The sequence below is a fragment of the Ambystoma mexicanum genome, chromosome 11 (genome assembly GCF_040938575.1).
Source record: "Ambystoma mexicanum isolate Mex_15411 chromosome 11, UKY_AmexF1_1, whole genome shotgun sequence".
NCBI lineage: Eukaryota > Metazoa > Chordata > Amphibia > Caudata > Ambystomatidae > Ambystoma > Ambystoma mexicanum.
Window position 1 is genome coordinate 1,276,475,473 of NC_090934.1, and position 20,752 is coordinate 1,276,496,224.

The 20,752-nt window shown below is 50.7% G+C and overlaps 1 protein-coding gene across 2 annotated transcripts in view; it reads right to left on the reverse strand.

Moving 5' to 3' along the window:
* Positions 1-20,752, reverse strand: part of ZNF592 (zinc finger protein 592) — an 887,418-nt gene that overhangs the window by 588,168 nt on the left and 278,498 nt on the right. The window lies entirely within an intron of this gene.

Sequence of the window (20,752 nt, forward strand, 5' to 3'; positions counted from 1 at the left end):
AAAGACTTGGAAATAATTATGGCTGAAGAACTCCGTTTCTGGTGAATAGCGTCAGAGCGCACACACACACAGTCTTTTTTGCATCTCTGCTCCTGCTGCATGACTCGTCTTGCGCTCTTTCTTGAATTAAGATGTTTCTCACTGTCATGACGCAATGTACTCTGTGAGGAATGTGAGGGTATCCTCCCATCTACTCCTCTTGGGTACTCTTCTCAGGTGGCCAGGGAAAGGCTATTGCTTTTGCATCCCGACCCTGGGGGTGGATATGAGAGGATCACCTGGGTGGAGGGATCTTGGGGAGTGGGAAGAGGGTGTCTTTACGGTAGGCATGGTATCCCCTTCCCCTTATCAGACTCCACCCCACCCCTCATCTGCCTTTGTAGGTTATTATCAGTCTGCCCCTCTTTCACACACACCAACTGTCCCACATTCATATTCCTTTAAGACTGGGAAAAGGAAAAGGAAACTGGGAGTAATGCACACTTCTGTTGGTGCACACCACTATGGTACTGAAATGAGGAAGATGACTGTGAAGCACTACTACAATGTTCAGGCAAGTCCCACTATTGAGGCTAATTGTGGTCAGGTAAAGGACTTGCACCTGCAGCCAGTCGAGTAGCTACAGGTGCATGAAAAGAGAGACAGGTGAGAGGAAAGGAGAAACCGGCCTGGGAAGTAGTACGGGACCACCCGACGTGGGGCAGGCTGGAGAGGGGCTGGGGAAAAGGACTCTAAGCAAGAAAGACACGGAGGCAGAATGTGCCACAAGACGGTCAAGAGCTCTGTAGAACCCTGCGCCATGTGTCACACAGCCAGAGCTGTTTGACACAGAAGACTCTAGACACAGACCGCAGCAGCAGGTTTCGGAACAGCCAAGCGCTACTCGTCGGAACTCCTGTCAAGTGATGGGGGGGCCAAAGAAAGCCAGAGAAGAAACCGAAGGCACCCAGGGAGGCAGCCGCCGACCAGTGCGTGACAGAGAGGGAACACTCATGCCAGGACACTCCAGAGGCTGGATTTCGGCAGAGGAAGATGCTGCTCGAATGAAAACTTGTAATGAATGGGTGTGGGGACCAAATAGAAGATTACCGAATACCAAACAAATGGCAAAGTACTTTTTGAGTTATTCCATACCGCACTAAGGCAAAGATATGCCAAGTATATGCAAAATACTACATGAGTGAAAAGAAAGTGATGTGCATTTATGAACACAGTGAAAAGAAAATAAGCATTTATGGACAATGTGAAAGTATGAGACAAGTGAAAGCCAGTAATGTGAGCTGGTGAAGTAATTGACAAGCAAATGAGAAAAACTATTGGATAGTGTGGAGGGGGCGTGGCTAAATGGCAGCGTAAGAGGACGCGTCCGTGAGGAGCTCCCATGATCGGACACCAATCCTCAACATAAATTGCAGTTTCCAGCTGAAATTGCACGCCGGCAACGTCGCCGTGTGTGCATGAATATCTGCGGCAGGCTTTGAGCACTGAAGGGGCCTGATCGGGTGCTGGTGCGGGGAGTTACAGCTGGAAAAGGACACGTGGTGCCCACAGTTTATGGATGTGGGCAAGATGGCGGCCCTGAACGAAGGGTCATACACTGACCACAGCGCCGGAGTGGGAGCGCTCGCAGGAGCGGTGTTCTTGTGCCCGGCGCTGCATTACGTGGAAACTGGTGCCCAGCCTGGAGGCTTGCTGGCGGACCCAGCCGGTAGGAGGCCGGCGGGGCTGAGAGGTGGACACAGCTGCCCTCAGTGTATTCGGGAGGACAAGGGTCACCGTCGGCCTGCACCTCGGCGTGCTGCACAGGGCGGTTATGAGTGCCCCTGTGCGCGTACGAGGTGAGCGGACCGGCTTGCAGGGAGGAGGGAGCGCCGGCCCGCATTGAGACTCGGCTGCCGGGGAGAGGTCCTGGAGCGTCCCCTGTGCGGCTGCAGCGAGTCTTATGGTGACGGAGCACACGGGGGCCAGGACTGGTCTTGCCCGGCCCCATCACGCCTGGAAACGGGACAGCGAGGTCCTAGAGGACCTGAAGAGGGGTCCCCATGAGATATTGAGGACGGCAGGAGCGCCCTGCGGGAGGTGCTGACCCGACCCCCCTGTGCTGTGCCCAGCCCCCGGGGGGCACGCACTCGAACCCGCACACTTAGGTGGGGGGGACTACAGCAGGACACGACCCACTCACAGGGTGGCCACCAGCGTAGACATGTACAGAAGAGCGGTAGCCTGAGTGCCCAGACCCGGTGGCGGACCTGGAGCGCCCTGAGTACCGGGCAGCACCTCAGACAGACATGCAAGACGCGGCTGCTTGAGGCCAGTGCCCCCAGAGCAGTCATATGATTGATGCAGATCTGAGGGCCACCACGACACGGTCCCTGTGTGGAAGGTTTCTGGGGCACTAAGACGACTCACGACTGGGCAGCACATGGGCCTGGCAGGTCGCACCGGCTCTATGGGCAGAGCTGGGCAAGAGTCTGGACCTTGTGAAGGAAAGTTGCAACCACACGTGGGAGGACACAGCCCACTCCGGTAGTGAGACAAGCTACCGGGACACTCGAGATACAGTCAGGCCTGGCTCGGACTCCTTTGGGGTACTTTGCACGCTGCGGATTTGGCCCGCTTGCCCCCGTCGCACTGAAATGGCCAATAAACCCCCCAGACTAAGGGTCAAGCAGCCCACACTGGATGACTTTGCCAGAACGCCACCAAGCACAGAAGGGGCCAGGAAGAAAGAAAAGAACCCCAACAAGGGTTCCGGCCCTATGGGCAACCAGGAGGTACTAGAGGCAATCACAGACCTGAAGGTGGCCTGGGAGACCAAGCTGGGCCTAGCAATGGACAAACTGGAAGCCGCACTTGAGCTCAAGGTAGGAGCCGTGCAGGAGGACGTGAACCTTCTCCGCCAAGATGTAAGGTCACTGGCTGAGCGCACGGGGGCCCTTGAAAAGGAGGTGGCCCCGAACACGCCGGCCTGCGCGACTCATCGATCAGAACTCCATGCCCTAGCGCAACGTGTGGGCAATCTGGAGAACAGGGCTGAGGAGGCGGAGGGACGTGCCCGCAGTAATAACAATTGCATTGTCGGATTGCCGGAAGGTGCCGAAGGAACTAACCCCACAGAATTCATCGAGTCCAGGCTACTACAGGAGATCCCCGGAGGAGCCCTATCTCAGGGGTTCACTGTAGAGAGGGCGCACAGGGCCCTGATGAGGAAGCCGCCGCCGGGGAACCCTCCTAGGCCAGTGATTGCTAAGATCTTAAATTACCGAGAGCGAGAAAAAATCCTGGAACATTTTCCGAAGGGAGGCACGATACAGAGAGGGGCTGCTCTTATAACGGCATACCCGGATTACACCTTGCAGGTACAACTTAGCCGTATAAACTTTGGGTCGGTGAAAAGGAGATTGAGGGAAGCCGGCCACAAGTACATGCTGCTCTATCCAGCTAAACTGAAGGTATTCCACAAGAGCAGAACTTTGTTTTTCCACACTCCTGAGGATGCTATGCGATGGCTGGACGCACAGAGCTGCCCCCAGGAATCGGAGTTCCAGGAAAACGATGGCAAAGATAAGTAGCAAGTGTTTGGAGCTTCCTGGGCACTGTAGCAAGTGACATTGGGACTTGAATATAGCATTGCATGTGACTGATGGGGGTACAAGCCTGGGGCAGCAGTAATAAATATGATCCAAGGGCACTGGAAACTTTCTGATAATAATGGGGGAGCTACACGGAGCCTGACCTCATAACCCCCACCTAGTAGCTTAGTTAGGTCACTGGTAGTCCGGTGACACCCTGCTGGGCTCTGGTTCTGGGACTCGAGAGCAGAGCCAAACGCGGGGGGGCCTGCGATCCAGGGATGGAGCTGGGCATGTGTTGGGGTTGGGGCCGAGGTTGGGGGGCGAGGGGGAGGTTTGTGGGGGGGGTGCAGTGGTTTGAAGTTGGGGAACTGGGAGCGGGGATGTGGGTGGGAGGGGCGTTGGATGGGAGGGAAAGGGTAATGAGCCAAAAAGTGAATCTCCAAAGGCGGGATAATACATGGGGGAGGAAGGTAGGACACTGCAGTTATGGCGCCAGGGTGCCTTAGAGTGGTCACATGGAACGTCAGGGGCCTAAACAGCTACCTGAAACGTAATAAGGTGATGATGTACCTGAAAAGAATGAGGATTGATATAGCGTTGTTACAGGAGACCCACCTCACTAAGGAGAAACTAGAGGTGGTCAGGAAGAAATGGAAGGGGTGCATGGGGGGAGCCACGTACTCAGCATATGCTAGAGGTGTTATCACTTGGGTGGCACCGCAGGTACCGTTTCAGCTGCTACAGGCTGTGGCGGACCCAGACAGCAGACTGCTTGTTGTTAGAGGGTTGTTAGAAAACCGGAAAGTGTGTATTCTGAACCTGCACGCCCCTAACCATAACACAGCGGCCTATTATAGGACGCTGTATAGCAAAATCAGCCCCCTGCTGGGGGGCGGGATCCTGTGGGGCGGAGACTTCAACTGTGTACTTAACCCTAGGGTGGACAGATCAGAGGCAAAACAGACAAACCCACCCCAGCAGCACAGGTGCTACAGGCCCTCCTGAGAGACTTCGACTTAACCGACGTCTGGAGGCTGCTGTATCCCGTTGACAGACAATACTCGCACTATACGGCACCGCATGACCTTCACACGAGGCTGGACTACGTGTTCACCTCCACAGGGCTGGCAGAAGAGATCGAAGGCGCGGAATACAAAGCCAGGGTGCTTTCAGGCCAGTCCCCCCTGGTCCTGGAGTGGAGACACCAACCCCCAAGGGCGAGGATCCCACCTGGAGACTCAGGGCCGAGGCCCTGCAGGACCCGCGATTCCGGGAGGACTTAAGAGAGGCGATCACCGAATACTTTGGGATCAATACTGGCAGCGTTAGCTCCATGGGGACCGTGTGGGAGGCGTTTAAAGTGGTTATGCGGGGGGTCACCAAATCGAAATCCAAGGGACTTCAGGGAGGCTTAGAACAAGAGTTGAGGAGAATTGAAGAAGAGCTGGAGGAGATGGCACGCAGAGGGGGCACTTCTAAAGAGGATAGAGATAAGATAAGGCAGCTACAACAAGCTAGCAGGGAACTGCTGGGACAGGCTATGTAATATAAGCTACAAGAAATACGTGGAAAGACAGCATGCGGAAGGAGATAAGCCGGGCAGGTTGCTGGCCTGGCTATACAAGAGCGAGAAGCCGCGATCGGTGACCAGGGAAATAGAAGGGGACGAAGGGCAGACCCGGAACACCCAGGAGGAGGTGAATGTAGAGTTCTTGAAATATTACAAACACCTTTATAAGGACCCAGGTGGCCCAAGAGACCATGCAATCGAGGAGACGCTGGAGGACGTAGACCTACCAACTCTAGATGATGCGGAACGTGCCGACCTAGATGCCCCTATTTCAATAGAAGAACTCGAGCTGGTAGCCCAGCAATTGCCCACTTGTAAAGCCCCTGGGTCGGACGGGCTGCTGAGCGAATTCTATAAAGTCTACAAACAGGAACTGCTTCCCTCTGCTGCTGGCCATGCTTAATGAGTCGTACGAGCAAGGTAGACTACCGGAGTCTCAGAGAGGCGGTGATTATTCCGCTCCTGAAGCCGGGCAAGCCTAGCACGAGCTGCGGGTCGTATAGACCACTCTCAATGCTTAACTAGGACAGTAAAATCCGGCCGTTATTGGTAAACTGATACACGCAGACCAAACAGGCTATGTCCCGGGCAGGAACATAACTGAGAACCTTAGGAGGTTGCACCACATCATTGACCAAACAAGAGAAGACCCAAGAGAAATAGTTGTAGCATCATTTTATTTGTATTTATAACGCGCAGACCATCAGGCCCGGAGGCATCAGGGCGCAATTTATACAGGTTACAGATATGCATATATACAGACATAACATTACATAATTTACACAAAGACAGTAGGTGACTAAAGGAATCTATCTACATATAATACAGTGATGCCGGTGCCGCTAGGTAATAACAGAGGTCAGCAGGTCAGAGTATGTAAGACAGAGGCGCTGAGCAGGGCTTAAAGCTGGTCAAAAAGCCAAGATCTAGTATTGGCTTTGAAAGTGTTAATGAGTCTTCAGCTCTGATTGTAGCAGGGAGGGAGTTCCATAGCTTGGAGGCTAGGATAGGGAAGCTTAAACCCCCTGCTATTTGCAGTTTAAATCTAGGGATCGCTAGACAGTGGGACTGGGCAGTTCTTAGTGGTCGGGAGGTCGAGTGGCGTGACAGTCGACTGCCGAGGTAGATGGGGGCCTTATTAGCCAGGCATTTGTGCATAAGGGCGAGTGTTTTGAGTGAAATTCTCTGCTTGACAGGTAGCCACTTTAACTTGGTTCTAGTTTCTGTGATATGGTGGTTGCGGGGAATGTTTAGGGCGGCACGAATGGCATTGTTTTGGGTAGTTTGGAGTTTATTCAGGTTCTCTTGGCTGGTGCCTAGGTAAAGAGCACTACAGTAATCGATTTTAGCCATGATGAGGGTTCTCGCTAGTGTGACACTGTTGGAGGTAGTAAGGAATGGTCTGCAGGCTGCAATGAGTTTGCATGTGTATGCAGACGCAGATCTGACAGCATTCGTTTGTCGGGTTAATGATAGTGTAGCGTCAAGGTAGAAACCTAATGTTTTAGTGTCTTTTGAGACTCTAATGTTATTACCGTCTATGGTGAATGACTGATAGGACAGTTCTAGTCTGCTCAGGCGTTGTGCAGTGCCCAAGATCAGAAGCTCCGTCTTGTCATCGTTTAGGCACAACTGGTGTTGGGCCATCCAAGCTTGGATGACCAAGTAGACGTCATTAAGGGCCTTGGTGTCAGCTAGATAATGTCATCCGCATAGTTAGTATAGGAGACACCCAGATAGTCAAGCACATCAAAGAGTGGTTTTGTGAAGATGTTATAAAGTGTAGGTGACACGCAAGATCCCCGAGGTGCGCCACAGTGAATTGGGGAAGGGTCGGCGGCTGCGGATGGGGCAAAGACTCTCATGGATCTATTGCTCAAAAAGGATTTGATCCAGGCTGCAGCAGAGGATGAGAAGTTGGCAGCAGAGTGGAGGTGCTTGCAAAGGATCTGGTGGTTGACCAAATCGAAAGCGGCTGAAAGGTCGGGAAGTAATAGCATTGCTAGTTTGCCATGATCCTTTAAAACCTCGATTTGGGTTTTAAGGTCTATTAAAGCAGTCTCTGTCCCGTGTCTGGGGCGGAATCCGGATTGTCGTAGACCTAGCAAGTTATTAGATTCCAAATAGTTTTGTATCTGAAGGTATGCAGCACAGTCTGAAATCTTAAGCAGAAATGGGACTGTGGTGATAGGTCGGAAATTAGTGGGTATGCTTGGGTCGAGGGATGGTTTTTTGAGCAATGGGATCACCCAAGCGTCCTTCAGGTTATCCGGGACAATGCCGGTTTTGAAGGAAGAGTTAATGAAGGCCGTAATGAATGGGGCCAGCCCATGCGCTGAGTCCTTAATAATAGGGGCTGGGCACGGGTCACCTTGGCAGTTGGATGGTTTAATTCTTAGAATTATGTTTTCTACCTCGACAACGGTGAGCGGTGAGAATGTAAATGGTATAGTATTAGCAGTGTCTGGAGGGGGGGGCCCTGGCAGGGGAAAGAGCGCGGTTGTCGCGCTTCAGGCTGTCCTGCTTAACTTTAATTTTCGCTTGTAGTGTGGAGATTTTATTTAGTAAGGCTGCCTGGATGTTGGCACACCATTTACTATCTTTCAAGCAAGTGTCAGGGGGGGCGACTGGAGTTTCAAGCTCTTTTAGGATTTTGAAGAGTTCCTTAGTGTTCGAGTCAGCTTGCATAATGCGGTTGTTAAGAGATTCCTTTTTTGCAGTGATGATAGCATCTTTATAAGAGAATGAGGCAAGAAGGAAACCATCTTTGTGCTCGTCAGAAGGATGGCTTTTCCATCGATTTTCAGCACAACGTTTCACTTTGCGGAGTATTCTTAACTGTGGGGTGAACCATGAGTTAAGATGGGCTTGTAATTTAGCCTTCCTAAGTTTGATAGGTGCTATAGAGTCAATGGCCGTTAGCATTGTTTGGTTGTAAGTGTCTGCTAAGGAAGTAGGATCAGAGCAGGTGTTGGTGGCTGCATTAAGGGTCGGGAGTAACAGTGGGAGGAGTTTCTCCTTAGTTATGTCTTTCTTGCTTCTGGTCAGGAGTGCTGGGGCTATTGGAGTCGGGGTACGTGGGGTTGCTTCAATGTTAAAGGTTATGATGTGATGGTCAGACCATAAACAGGGGGTGTTGCTGAGAACCTTAATATTTCAGTTGGAGCCAGCTAACCAATCAAGTGTTCTACCTTTGATATGGGTAGGTTCTTGAATGTACAAGGTGAGGCCGAGGTCAGTTAGTACGTTCTCCAGGTCAGTTGCCACAGGATCCTTTAGGTCACCAAGACCTAAATTAAAGTCGCCTAGGATGATTGTTTGTGAATTATTTTTAGTATTGTCAAGGAGGAGGGTGGAAATTTCACTGGCAAAGGACGGTGCCGGTCCCGGGGGCCTGTAGATAAGGTGCAAGGTGGCCGTTTGGTTGGGTGTGAGTGCTAATTTGACTGACAGCGACTCAGCTGATGCAAGTTTGGCATCAGGTATCACTCTTAGGTCAAGCGCATTTTTATGGATGAAAGCCACACCCCCACCTCTAGAGTGGGCAGTGGGACGGTCACATCGTGTGATGCCGTAGTCAGGCGGTAGGGCCAACGCTAGTAAGGGGCCAGAAGCGGCATGAAGCCATGTTTCGGATATAGCTATGAAGTCAAGGTCAGACGTGGTGATAAGGTCAGCTATGTCTAGTGCGTGTGCAGTGAGGGATCTGGCATTAATAAGGGCACCCTTAAACATGGGCAGTTTAACCCCTGTGGTTGTGGATTTGCATGAGGTAGTAATTGACGGTGATCCAGGTGGGGAGAGTAAGGTTTGCTTCGTAGCGTTGTTACGGGAGTGACGTAGGCGGAATCTGGTGCCTAGTCTCTTATTTCTGAGAGAGAGGGGGCAAGGTTGGTTAGGTGTGGGTTTCCTAGCGAAATGTTCCAGCCATAGTGCTGGGTCATTAAGGTATTGGTTGATCTGGCCTACAGCGGAAGCTGCCGGGCTCATTCGGGCTCATTCTGGGAGACACCATAGGTCGTGGGGGTGCAAGACTAAGAAGAGGCTGATCAAGTTTAACCCGGGTTGGTGAGGTTGTTACCGTAGGTAACTGAGTGACTTGGGCAAGTCGTAGGGCTAGAGTGTAGTATAGTGGAAGGAGTACACTGATGTGCATGATGGTTGTCCTGGTTACCTGAGTAAGAAGGAAAGAGCCAGGAAGGCACTTCAATCAAGTGCATAAATAGGGGTCACCTAGATTCGATTTAGCAGTGAGAGCAGTGAGATATTCATTACATAATACATTGCAGTGCTAGTGTGATTATGGCTAGTATTTGGCACATTGAGCATACAATGGTGCTGAGCGAGTGCAGTGGCAAGAGGTAACATGTGTAGCGTTTACAGTTGTATAATGGTAAAATAATTAGTTAGGCATGATCTAATGCATCACTCAACTGTTAGGCAAGTATAGGCTGGATACAGTGTTCAGGTAATGGGCAGAAAAAGGCTAATGTAGGTACTTACAATGGATGTAAGGTCATATAGCGAAGTCCAAGCTAAGTCCAAGTGGTTAAATCGCCACGCGCCGTTCAGCGGCGAACAGGAGCAAACAGGGCCTTAGCTGGCTCTTCCGCCTGCTGGCGGATGCGGCACAAATTGAAACAAACGGTTGCTTAGCAACCAGCAGGAAACACAGCCTCGTTATGGCGCTGCATCGCGCCCGACATTTTGTTTTGGATTTTAATGTCGGCACTGATGCAGGCGCGTCCTGGGGCGCCTGGGCTGCAATGGGTGAAAGTAAGGGGTGCTGGGGGGCACCAGTGCAGGTGAATGGTCAGCCTTACTTTGTTTTATTCTTTGGTGGACCAGGGCATCATCAGGCGGCATGTGAGGCCCTAGGGAGGTGCTTTTCCATCGGTTCAGGGTCGGATCCCTGGTTTCTGTGGGTTGGTGGGGGCTCCAGCCCACGCCACCTTGCTGGCTCTGGAGGCAATGAAATTGGACGCGGTCAAGGCCTTTGACTCAGTTAGATGGCCTTGGCTGACCGCGGCCTTAGAGGGTTATGGAGTGGGTCCCGGGTACCACAGATGGGTGGAAATGCTATAGACCTCCCTGATTGCTAGGGTTAAAACGGGGGCTATTATCTCGGATAGATGGCAACTCAGTAGGGGGACCAGACAGGGTTGCCCGTGGTCACCTATGCTATACATACTGGTGCTGGAGCCACTGGCCATCTGCCTGAGACAATAATACGAGGAGATAGGCATCCGTACTTCAGGAGGCATGCATCTTGTTTCCCTATATGCAGATGATAGATTGTTGTATCTGCGCTACCCGGAGGAGAACATGCAGTATATACTGGAGGTGATGGAGCAATTTGCTGCCCTCTCCGGCATAGCGGTGAACCCCATAAAGTCCAGTGTGTTCCCCCTGGGGAGGTACAGGCATGTCCACCCTGAGAGCTTGCCAATATTGCCAATACCTTGGTGCACTAAGTCGTTCTGATACCTCGGAATAGACGTATATCATACAGCGGGTGAAGAACATATACACAACACGGTAAAGGCAGTGGCGGGAATCAAAAATAGCATGGGATTCTGGTCCAGGATACCCCTGGCTATGGTGGGGAGAGCCTGCTCAAAATGGTAGTCTTGCCCACATTGATGCATTTTTTTGTTAACATTCCGCACGCAATCCCGAGGCGCTTTTTCGCAGGTCTCCACGGTTTGTGCCGAGGCTTCATTTGGAACAACTCCAGGAACAGGGTGGCCCTCTGGAAACAGCAAACTCGTGTGCCAGGGGGGAGAAAAACTTGCCGAACTTTGAACTGTATTACCTGGCAGGGCAGCTGCAGTATGTAGCGAGGTGGCTGTCTGATGATGAGACAGCTGAATCTAGGTTGCTGGGCCGGGAGCCGGCCCCCTTCTTTCTCAGAGAGGTGGTGTGGCTGTCCAAACCAAGGGTCCGGGAGATGGCAGGGCTTCTAGTACTGGGCTGGGAGCTGTGGCATAGAGCGTGGCAGACATCGGGACACCGAGTTCCGTTCTCCATGCAAGTGCTGCTGGCGGCGCTATGCATGGAAGACCCCCAACTGATGCAGGGGGTCCGCAGGTACTGGGAACCAGTAGGCCTGGCCACCCTGGAAGACATATGACAAGAGGGGGAGACGTTAGAGTTCCCGAAACTGATAGAGGATACGGGGTTGCATGAGGGGCAGTATATAACTTATATTAGAATGCTGAAAAGGGTGCGAGCAAGATGGCCACCAGCGTTGCTCACAGCGCAACCGGATGCCACTATGGAGACAATATATGATGTCTCGGAGGACGGGCATGAGGTTTCCAGTATATATGAGCTGTTGGGGACCAAGGTGAGGAAGGAATTGACTGAACTGAGACAAATGTGGGAAGAAGAGGTGGGGGAGCCCATGTCGGAGGGGCTCTGGGAAAGGGCCCAAAGATATCACAAAAAAGTGTCTTGGAACGCTAGGCTCCAACAGAGTTCAACTGTATGTCATGCATAGAGCATACCTCACCCCCAGTAAGATCGCCAAGTTTGGTGATCAGGCGGCTCAGAAATGCCCTAGGTGCAGGGAGATGGAAACCGGACTGCTACACATGTTCTGGGCCTGCCCGGAGGTGGGAAGGTTCTGGTCAGAATTGAAGATACGCTTAGCAGGATGCGGCATCGCCATGGAGGTGAAGTCGGCCTGGGCGTGTATGTTGGGGGGGGGGGTTCCCTAGGCCACGCAACTCAAGGCATATAAGCAAAATGAAAGACCTAGCATACATCCTGGCCAAACGAAGGATAGCAATGGGCTGGAAAGCGGCCCAGAGACCAAGGATAGAGCTGTGGTGGGCTGACCTCCTGAAATGGGCAGAGGCAGAAACTACAGTCTGGTTCGAAATGATATGTAGAGGAGGGGAGGAGGAAGTAGGACCCCTAATTGAATGGAGACATCTAGTGGCCACCATGAAAGGCCCACCTCAGTCCGATCACAGTGATGTTGAAACAGATACCGAGACTGTAAACCCGCCTGAAGAAACATAAGCTAACAGGGACAATTTGGCTCAAGTTGGGAGGGTGGGGGGGAAAAGGGACTTAAGAACTCAGCTTGTAACATTATGATGGTGAACTATTTGTGGATGTCCGAGTTTTGTAATGTTTGGTGTGTGGTTACAAAATAATAAAAATGCTTAAAAAAACAAAAAACTATTGGCTAATGTGAAAGCAAGGTGGTGACAAGGAATAAACATCAAAACGTTTACTGTGTGAAAGTCACGTTGTGGCAGAGTCAAGAGACCAAGGAGAAATAGAAGGGAAAGTGGACTAATGTCACAGGTTCAGAGAGGAAGCCTGTGTTGACAAGGAAGTCCAATGAGAACAAGTGAACATAAAGTTCCATGGGTTGTCGGTTGCGTAACCTATAATGGGTGGGCCGTGTGGTCCGACAACTGCACTTAGACTGAGTAACCCTTACTTGGAGAGAGCCAAAGGAAGTCCAGATACTGAAGCTGTTGTGCCTCACAAGTGTTAAAGGGATTAAAGAAAGGAACAAGTTACGTGAACTGTTGAAAAGCCTGAAAAGTTACAAAGTGAATTTGGGATCATTATTGAAAGTTGAGAATTGAATTGACATGCGATATTTAAGCTAGAAGAGCTGCTTTCTTGGAGGGAAAGGGAAGCCTGAGGCTTTTGTGAATTGTGTTGAACTTGGGGAAGGGAACCCCACGGTCTTTTTGTGGAACTGTGTTGAACTTGGGGAAGGGGAAGCTGAAACGCAAGCCAGGAACTGGAAGAAGCTCAGAACTTTATTTTAAACACTGTTTCTTTGGTTGCTGACATCCCTACACATTGTATATCTTTAGTTATGAGGTTTTGGACACAGACAGACTTAATGACACAGACTATAATTAGTTCCTTTAGGTAGGGAAACCCCACCTTAGCATAGGGCAAGTTAGGCCTTACTCCATCCTGACATTTGAGAAACAAACCATTTTGTTTTAGAAAAGTGAATCTGTTGTCTGTGTCTTACTTCATGATGCCTTCACAACTCTCAGTCCATAGTCCCTTTTCCTGCATACTTTATGTGTGGCTGTCCCATCGGAACAGAGCCAGAACAATTGCACAGCAGAATATTCCTCCAAATTCAAACTTAGGGCGAAGCACATAAGGCGATGCACGACAGGCGCGCCCTCTGAAAACATCTGCTTGTCCCCATTTCCTTACGTTAGGTGGAGACAGACACACAGACACACACACACAGACACACACAGACACACAGACACACACACACACCCCCCTCCCCCACCCCCCACGACTTTATTAATGGGGGCAGAGGGTGGCACATGTAGGAAAGGGGGACTATGGATTATGAGTGCAGTAGTCACTATGGTAAATAAGAAAGCGGTTTTCCCCGATGATGAACTTTAGGTCTGTCGAAGCAAAGGGCTCAAAAAGCTTGCGCGAGATCACTGCCAAGATCAGGGTTAAAGTCCCACACAGGATGAGAACCTTGGAATATGATATGATATCATAAGGCATTTATAACGCGCCTTTAGAAAAGTGTATCAAGGCGCGACGAGGCAAGTGAGGGGGGACAGAGGGAAGAGAGACAACGATCTTACTAGGCCAGGTGCCAATCAGATCGCACAAGTGCATGGGAAGGGGAAGGGGGAAAGTGCGGGGGGGAATGGGAGGGGACAGTACAGTACAAGGGATAATAGAATAAATAACAATAACAATAATAAATAACAATAAGTAAAGCACGGCCAGCAGGCGTACAGTGTCAAGTGCTGGTAGTGGGACTGAAGGGATGCAGAAAAACAGTCCCCAAGTGCAGGGGTTGCCTGGAAGGCAGTGCAGGTGTGTGACTGGCAGGGGAGGGGAACTGAGCCCAAGATCAGAGGGTGGCCAGGTAACCAGTGCAGTTTTAGTTTCACCCAAGGAGTCATCAGCGGACAGGAGGGGAAGCAGAAGCAAAGAGAGGTTTTTAGGTGCTTCCAGAACCGGAGATGATTCTCTTCAAGTTTCAGGGGGGCAAGGAGGCTGTTCCAGAGAGAGGCCCCAGCCGAAGAAAGAGATCTACCATCAACTTGTTGCTTGAAGAAGCGACTGGCCCTGAGGGAGTTTGGAGGCGGATGAGCGAATAGCTCGAGAAGGAAAATATTTAGGAAGAGAGAGTTGAAGGTATTGAGGCCCCAGGGCCCAGAAGGCCTTGTGGACAATGCAGAGGGTTTTGAACTTAATCATCGCAGCCACTGGGAGCCATGCAGATTTCAGTCCTGGAGAGATACGATCCCTGGGCTTGAGGCCAAGGATAAGTCTTGCAGTCCTGTTCTGGATGAGTTGCAGAGGGCGGAGTAGAAGCTGGCAGATTTAGAAAGAGGCTGTTGCAATAGTCCAGCCTAGAGAGAACCAGAGCTCTGGAGACAGTGAGCTTTTGGGGGAAGGAGAGGAAAGGAAGAATACCTCTGAGGAAGTGCAGCTGGTAGTGTGACTTCTTAGCGATGTCGGAGATGTGAGGAGAGCGTGGAGTCAAAGATGACCCTGAGGTTTTTAGCCTCACAGGTGGAAGCAGGAAGAGGGCCAAGAGAGGGTGGCCAGAGAGTGACAGGAAAGGAGGGTGTGGGTGTGCCGATGAGGAGAAACTCGGTCTTACTGGCATTAAGGCAGAGATCATTGGTGGCACACCACTCCTGGATGGTGGCCAGAGAGTCAAGGATGAGAGAGGGAGAAGAGGTGGCTGAGGGTAGCGTGAAAATGAGCTGAGTGTCATCTGCATAGCACTGCAAGTTGGGGCAGAGAGCTGCAATGCGGTGGGCAAGAAGTGCCAGGTATTGGTTGAACAGCCAGGGAGAGAGGTTAGACCCCTGGGGAACACAACAGATAGAGATAGAGGAGAGGAAGGACCCAAGTTTAACCTCGGAGGGTTGATCAGAGAGGAAAGAAGTCAGCCACGCCAGGGCCTGACCGGTGACCCCCAGGTTATCACGGAGACGGTTGAGCAGGATGCAATGTTGACCGTGTCAAAGGCAGAAGAGAGATCAAGTAAGATGAGGACACAGGGGGGTGTTGGAATCAAGGTTGGAGAGCAGGTCTTCACGGATATTCAGGCGAACAGTTTCCGTGCTTCTGGCAGCCCTGAAGCCAGACTGATGATCATGGAGACAAACAACAGATTTAGTGTGAAGATTGAGCTGGGAAATAGCCAGCTTTTCCAAGAGTTTACCCAGGAAAGGAGTGATGGAGATTGGTCGATAGTTAGCCAGGCAGGATCGGTCGGCAGAGGGTTTCTTAAGAAGAAGGTGCACACGGGAGTGCTTCAGGGGGGAAAGGAAGACTGCAGTGGCAAATGAGTGGTTGTAGAAGTCGGCTAGGGCGGGAGTCAGGGAGTCTATGTGGTCCTTGATGGTTTTGGAGGAACAGGGATGAACCTGTTTTGACGAGACCTTCATAGATCGGACTTGTCTAGAAACCTCAACTAGGGAGAACCGCAGAAAAGCAGAGAAGGAGGGAGGAGAGGTGGCCGAAGAAGGGCCAGCAGAAGAGCAAGGAGTAGAAGGGTTAGGGGAGAGGAGGAGAGAGAGGATAGGATGTCTTGAGTTTTAGAGATGAAATGAGAAACCAGGGCCGTGCAGAGGGCCTGGGAGGGGACAGGAGAGGTAGAGACTGCAGCACGATTGGCCAGCTAGTAGCAGATTTAAAAGAGTTTGGCCGAGTTGTTGAAGGCCGCAGAGACGCGGACATGGATGAGGGTTTTCTTCTTGATGAGGACAGAGAGCCGGTACTGCCCTTGGAGTAGGCAGCAGGCCAGTTTGTCAGAGGATGTACATGAAGCACGCCATTTCCTCTCAGCCACCCTGCACTTGCGTTTAAGGGTGACAAGGTCTGAGTCGTACCAGGAGTTGCACTTGGCTTTGGGCTTCAAGCGGATCCTCATGACAGGGGCAAGAATATTGAGAGTCTCAGATATAGCGGAGTGGAGCAAGGGAAGGACTGTGTCACTGTGTGAGTCAGCCAAAGGGGGAGGGGGAAGGTGAGAAAGTGGCGGCGAAATCATCAACTGACAAGCACTTCATGGGTCGGATGACCGAGAAGGAGGGTGGCAGTGTTGGAGTTGCCTTGGCCTGAGGGGTAGAGAGGGTGAGCTGGGAGGAAAGGAGAAAGTGATCACTCCAGGACAGAGGAGTGGTGAGATGGATCAAAAGGGGAATGTCTGAGGAGATCAGAAGATCCAGAGTGTGCCTTGCAGAGTGAGTCGGGCCAGAGGGGAGAATAAAGCATGAGAGTGAGTCGCAAAGGTCGCGAAAGAGTCCACAGGAAGGACAGGAAGCATCCAGGTGGATGTTGAAGTCTCCAAGAAGGAAGAGTTGAGTGGTCGAGACCAGGAGGGAAGAGGAGAGGTCTGCCCACTCAGAGAGGAAGGGGGAGATCTGACCAGGTGGCCGATAGATATTAGCCACAGTAAGGGAATGGCTGAGAGTAAAAGAGAGCCTGCAGACGAGGCATTCGAATGAGGAGTAGGCCTGCGTAGGAATGACAGAGGCAGGAATCCACTCGGGAAGATCAGGGCTACCCCCATACTCCCCCACCGGAACGGTTGGGTCTGGGCGCAGAGATGATCTTGTAGCCATCAGGGAGGAAAGTGTCAAAGCTTGTGACAGAGCTGGCCGTGAACCAAGTCTCGTTGAAACCAAGGACATCGAGTCCCTTGCAGGAGGCACCCAAAATGATGACGAATGACTGGGTTGGACACCTAGAAAGTTATTTCTGCAGAATTCCTGTAAGCTTCTACTGCAGCTAGATATTCCTAAAAGAGGCTAACTGTATACCGAAAGTTGACAAGTCAGACATGAAGGAAAGCACCTGATCAAGGGAGCATTACAGATTGATGTTTTTGTCATTGGGCCAAGGGCAAAACCTTAGCCATTTGCTCTGATACTGGAGGCTCAGTTGGAAGGCTTTATGGCTGCATGAATGACTAGGATTGTCTTCTGAGAGCTCCAAATTACTTAGTGTTAATTCTTCAGGAATCAGTACACTAAGCTCAGAGATTGTGGGAATCAGTGACACACTATACCTCTCTGTTGAAATAGAATCTCTGCAAAGACTGGGAGAAATATCAGCCCTTCCAAAGCAAGGTCTATCTGGTCCGAGAACCAGGTTCCGTCCGGCTAGTGAGAGGTCACCAGGATCATCCAAGAGCAACTCAGTTGGAATGCCACTTGGTGATATAACCCTTTAAATGAGGGGTAGGGGAGGAAAAGCATATAAACTCCAGTCACACAAATTAATCTAAAAAGTGTTTGTTGAAATACAGGCTGCAGCCCCCCACCTCTCGAGGCAAAGAATCTGTTGCATTGCTCTCCAGGACAAACAAGTCTAGCCAAAGCACACCCCATTTCAGATAATTTTCTGTAGTACCGTAGTGTGCAACTGTCATTTGTGGTTCAACTCGGAAAGCCTGTGCAGACTGTCTGTCTGCACATTCTCTACACCAGGAAGGTGTATGCCTTGCAGGGAAATGCTATGTTTTAGAGCCCATTCCCAAATCTGATCAGCCATTTTGCTTAGAATTGGGGAACTGGTGCCATCCTGCTTGTTGACATATTTCATGCAAGTCGTCTTGTCTGTCGGAATGAGAACCATAGTGTCCTTCAGAGAAGGGAGCAATGTAACAAGGGCTAACTGAATATCCCCAAGGTCTAAAATATTGATGTGTTCCTTCTGATCCTGAGGAGAACACAGACCATAAAAAACAGTTGCTCCATGGTTGTACCTTAACCGGTGAGAGACTATTCCATTGTGATGACGTATTTGTAGGGGCTGGAGGATCTGTTAAGAGTTTACCTGTCAATAGGTTACCTTCCTTGGAGTACCAGAACAGGTGCAGGTGTTATTTCTCTGGAGCCGAAATTAGAATCGACCGAGCATCAGAACTCAGATTCCAACACTACTAAATGCAACTCCTATCCTCCTCTGGAAGCATTCATAGGGCTCAGCTGGGATACAAGAGGCCATGAGTTCCAGCAGGTATTGAAACAACCACGCTGAGATCCCCTTGTGCTTCAGAAAACAGGCAGCTGTCTCCTTGATGTCCTTTCTAATATTGGACGGCTTTTGCCTTCATAGGGTGAAAGTGAAAAGACTTTAGGTCTCATGAGTAAAAGACCGATTTATATTTGCCAATTTTCTTTAGGTCGTACATCACGAAACCTAAATATGGAGGTCTTTTCACATTGACCCTTTTTCATTTTTTTTTTTACAATTCAGGGGGGTGTCAACCACCTCCCCCTCTTTGATACTGCTGCCACCCCGCCTCCAGCCCCCCACTTTGCTGCGCTAGTACCTCACCCCCACCCCTCTCCATCCACACCCAAGACTCTCCTACACCAAAACACATACATACGCACAACACACACACAGCAACCAACACACACGTACCCACACACTTACCTGCTCTCCTCGTCCTGAACTTCCGGGTCCCGCTGAGCCTGTCAGCCTCCTACCCGCACTTGTGTGCGGCAGAGGCATGACAGTTTGATTTAGAAAGACTGCTCCGTGCGGTCACTGAGCGGTCTTTCTAAAAAAGGTTTTTTTTAAGATAGCTATAAAAATATCTCTTCACCTGGAACAAATGATTTGACTGGGTTGGTCGAAACGCAGACTTTTCTTGATTGACCGAGAGGCCCAGATCAAAAAGGAGATACAGAAGACATAATAGGGCTGCCCTTTCCTGTTCGATCGAGATAGCACACAGGAGCCAGTCACATAGATATGGGTATATGCAAATTCCCTTCAGGTGGAGATGTGCCCCCCAAACCTGCCTTGAGCCCTGTGGGGGTTGTGTTCAAACTGAAGGGCAACACTTTGTACTAGAAGTGCACATCTTCCAATGACAGGAGCAGAAACGTTCCCCCTCCAACCTCTTCTGTACTCTTCCCTCTATTGCACCCTCAGCTCTCTGCACATCCATCTCTTCCTTCGGCTCTCTGCACCACCTCCTGCACATCTAGCTCTCACTTCGCCTACAAATCCTCCTGCACATCCAGCACTCTTTGCACCTTCATCTCACACCAAACCTTCAGCTCGCTCTCCAAATCCTTTCCTCTTGCACCTTCAGCTTGCTCTGCTATTCCAAATACCTACATCATCTGCATCTCTCCCCGGACATCATAGGAACAGGTTCTCTCCCTCTGGGTCTGGCTTCTGCCTACAACTTCCATGTGTTTATGATAATTGTTGTGGTTGGTATCGCTGTCAAACTTTGAGGGACTTGGATGTGTTTACCTACCCCCTCGCCAGACATTTAGCTATGCAGACCCAGCCGTTAATACATGTGCAGAGTTTGCGAAGGAGAAACAGGGGTGTTCTGATGGAGGGCTGTTGTTCCTGCAGTAGAGATGTCATACTGGGGGCTCAGGCAGATAAAGACTGGCTCCTTAGTGTGAATACATAATTTCCTCAGATCTGCATGGACTAGGGTGGCATCAATTAACTCTGCATCTTGTGTTAGATGCTTCAAAGGCCAAAAGCATAAGTAAATTCAACGTGGTGGGCCCCTTCTCCAGGCACCCACAGTTGTGGTCTGGATCCTCCTCAGATGACCCCTGCCATGACTCCCACAGTTGTTAGGGGGCGCAGGTTACTCCCCATACTCCTCCCTGGCCCCACATCATGTAGCTGGTCATGGGGCTGAGACCCCCTCGACTCGCATCCATCCAGATACTTGAAGGGCTAGGTAGGGGGCATTGTGAGAAGCACATGGACCAGAGGAAGTCATGGTAGAATCAAACGGCGGCCATGACAGGGCCACCTGATTTCAAGATACACCCTTTTATTTACTGGCTTAGCCCTTGTGGCTGCACCAAGTAATTTGAACACAATTCATCAATTACGGTTTGGGGTTGGCAGCAATGCCCAGAACCCAATCCAGTGCTTTGTCTGCCAACAGGGCCCAGGTGTCCCCAGGGAACTCCATAGTGTGCCAATTCCCTTATGAGACTGAATTTAAAAGGAGGCAGGGACACATGCAAGGTGAGGGAGTTTGACAGTGAGGGGTCATGTGAAGCAGTCAGGAAAGAGGAGGAGAGAGAATGCATGATGGGAAGGACAGAGCTTGAGGAGGGAAATATTTAGGCGGAATATGAAGGAAGGAATATTAAGAAAAGGTCGGAAATGGAGAAGTGAGAGAACCGTACGCCTACATGGGTGCAAGGGAAAGGCTGGACCTGGAGAAGAGAAAGACCAAGAAGAAAGAGGAAAGCAGAGAGTTGAGGAGAAGTTGGGGAAAGAACGAGTAAGAATGGGAAAGGGGAATGGGAACCTCAGTACAAAGGTTGACAGGAGATAGCAGACATGACCCCGGAACAAATCCTTGCTGGAGCAAAGGACCAGGCCTCAAAGGGTAGTATCCCTTGAACTTAACTGCCCTTGGCTGTGGGGCCTTACACGAGTAAATCTACTCAGGACAAATGGGAAGAAAATCAACTGGCATCAAGACACTGACTTATAAAGCCCCAGAGGGCTACCTTTTGCAAAGACCACCACATAATGGATCCTGGAGGCTGAGCGTTGTTACAAACCTGGGGATAACCAAAGGACCTTTGGCCTATCAAGGTTCAAC